Below are 2,721 nucleotides of genomic sequence, written 5' to 3'. Positions count from 1 at the left end.
GGAGCCCGAGACTGAGCCGGGAAGGGAGGGGCCCCCGATGTTCCCGGGGCCAGGACTCCAGGCCCCCACGCGTCGCCCTCCCGCCGTGCCGTGGGCTGCAGTCTTGACACCTGCACCACTTCCTCTCACCACCCGGCCCCTGGCTCCTGTGGCCTCCTTTCTGGAAATACCGAGGCCTCAGGAAATACACTTTTTTCCCTTTCAGGTGACAACGTGCTTTCCATCCAGTATCTCTTCTCTCTCTCTCTCTCTTTTTTGGTTAAGCCTCACCCAAGGATACTTCTTCCACTGATATTTTATTTTTATTTTTTAAAATACATTTTATTGGTTTTTTACAGAGGAAGGGAGAGGGATAGAGAGTTAGAAACATTGACGAGAGAGAAACATCGATCAGCTGCCTCCTGCACACTCCCCACTGGGGATGTGCCTGCAACCAAGGTCCATGCCCTTGACCGGAATCGAACCTGGGACCCCTCGGTCCGCAGGCCGACGCCCTATCCACTGAGCCACACCGGTTAGGGCTCCGTTGATATTTTAAAGAGAGTGGAAGGGAGAGAGAGAATTGGCTGCCTCCTGCATGTCCTCCACTGGGGATCGAACCCACAACCAGGGCCTGTGCCCTGACCGGGAATCAAACCGTGACCTCCTGGTTCGTAGGGTGACGCTCAACCACTGAGCCACACTGGCCGGGCAGACACTGTCAATTTTAACAAACTTCTCAAGTGATTCCTTATGGGAATTTGAGAAGTACCAGCCCAGGACCATTGGAAAAGCTGTGGGATTTGAAAAGACCCGGGTCGCATTCCGGGACACAACCTATATATAGCAGCTGTGTGGCTTTGGGCAAGTTACCCAACCTCTCTGAACCTCCGACGACTCACTTGTAAACTAAGCCGGAAGCCTGGCCCGTGTGGCTAGGAGGGTCAGAGATACTCAAAGGCAGGAATAGGTCTGCATCGAAGCTATCCTCAGAGGCACGAGCATCAACCTGGGCCCCCATCTGTTTATTTTTGGAGGGGGGCGATCTGACCCTGAGAACTGAAGAGACTCGCTAGCGGCCCTTCCCACGTGACGGAGGCTGGACCAAGCTCACGCCCTCCCACTCGGAGGCCCGTATCGGCGCCTACGCCAGGACTCAGGGAAGGGAACAGGAAGGAGACAGGGCTAAGGTCTGAATTGAGGTCAAGACCATTTGCTGTCCTGCGCGGGGTGTGACCTGGAGGTGGGCTCGGCACACGGGACAGCTCCCAGATGGCCCTGCAGCTGGTGGCTCTCTCTGGGTGGGAGAATAAAGGAAGAAGGGACAGAGGCGTCCTAGGTGGACTCGGCCTGAGTGTCCCCAGCTCTGGGGGGACGCACGGGGAGAGAGACCAACCAGGTGGAGACAAGTAGAATGATGCTCCCCAACTCGCTCTCTGCCCGTCCCCCAGCCTTAGTCTTTTCATCTGGAAACCGGGTGCACTTGAAGAAAATTTAACAGCCAGCGCCGTAGCCGGTCTGGCTCAGTGGATAGAGCGTCGGCCTGCGGACTGAAGGGTCCCGGGTTCGATTCTGGTTAAGGACACGTGCCCGGGTTGCGGGCTGGATCCCCAGTGGGGGATGTGCAGCAAGCAACCAAACAATGATTCTCATCACTGATGTTTCTCTCTCTCTCCCTCTCTCTCAAATCAATAAAAATTTAAAAAAAAAAAAAACAGAAAAAAAACCAGCCCCTGTGATGCCCCCCGTCCTTCATCAGGTGCCCTCCCCAGTTCCACCCCGTTGTCCGAAGACCGGACGCTACCGAGGACCGAAGTTTACATTCCTGCGTCGGTTGTTAACGTCATTAAACCTCCTGGCACACGGAAGTCTCCGCAACGCCAGAGGCGGGAGGAACACTCGGGCCTGGGAATCGGGTTCCCTCCTTTTTAACTTATAAGGCGGGAGGGAGCGGCCAGGAGTGAGGGCGCCCCGGGGCCACTGGACTCCAGCCCCGGGATCATTCTAGTTCAGGGGCCAGGTCCGAGGGACCATCTGGGACAGGTGCCCCCACCCTCCCCCCCCCCCCACCACCACCACCACCGCAGCCCAGCATCTAAAAGTTTCCCACTGCCCTGCCCGGTTTCGCTCAGTGGATAGAACACTGATCGGCCTGTGGACTGAAGGGTCCCGGCTTTGATTCCGATCAAGGGCATGTACCTGGGTGGCAGGCTCTCTGGCCCAGAGGGCGTGAAGGGTAGGCAACCCATTGCTGTGTCTCTCTCACATCCATGTTTCTCTCTGTCTCTCCCTCTCTCCCTTCCACTCTCTGAAAATCGGTGAGGATTAACCAAAAAAACAAAAAACAAAATTAAAAGTTTCCTACTCTCCATCCCACCCGCCGCCGCCAACGCTGCCGCTCGAGGCCAGAAAACTCCGTCCTGAGTCCAGCCAGCTCCCCCGGCCTCCCAAGAAAGGCCAGCAAGCATCCCGGGGTGGCGACGGGGCGGGGGGGGCGGTGAGCCCAGCCTGAGTGTCCCCAACTCTGGGGAGGTGCCGTCCGGGGTGGGGAGAAAGCAGGACCAGGAGGGAGAAGCCCAATGGAATGACGCTCCCCAAACTCCCCTCTCCCCACCCCCAGAGCCTCAGTCTTCCCATCTGGAAACTGGGCGCACTTTTACGAATATCCAAACAGTCCGCTGCGGCCTATGGTGCCACCCCCACCGCGCGCCACCCCGAGTTCCAGGAGCGCGTCCCTGGCCC

The 2,721-nt window shown here is 57.6% G+C and overlaps 1 protein-coding gene across 1 annotated transcript in view; it reads right to left on the bottom strand.

Annotated features, from left to right (window-relative positions):
- The window catches only part of ATP10A (ATPase, class V, type 10A), a gene marked incomplete at its 5' end in the record, with an annotated part of 73,211 nt that overhangs the window by 70,136 nt on the left and 354 nt on the right, over nt 1-2,721 (bottom strand).

This window comes from Myotis davidii, unplaced genomic scaffold, assembly GCF_000327345.1.
Source record: "Myotis davidii unplaced genomic scaffold, ASM32734v1 scaffold811, whole genome shotgun sequence".
Taxonomy (NCBI): Eukaryota; Metazoa; Chordata; class Mammalia; order Chiroptera; family Vespertilionidae; genus Myotis; species Myotis davidii.
The sequence above is the reverse complement of the archived record's forward strand: the minus strand, read 5'-3'. Positions and strand labels throughout refer to the sequence as shown.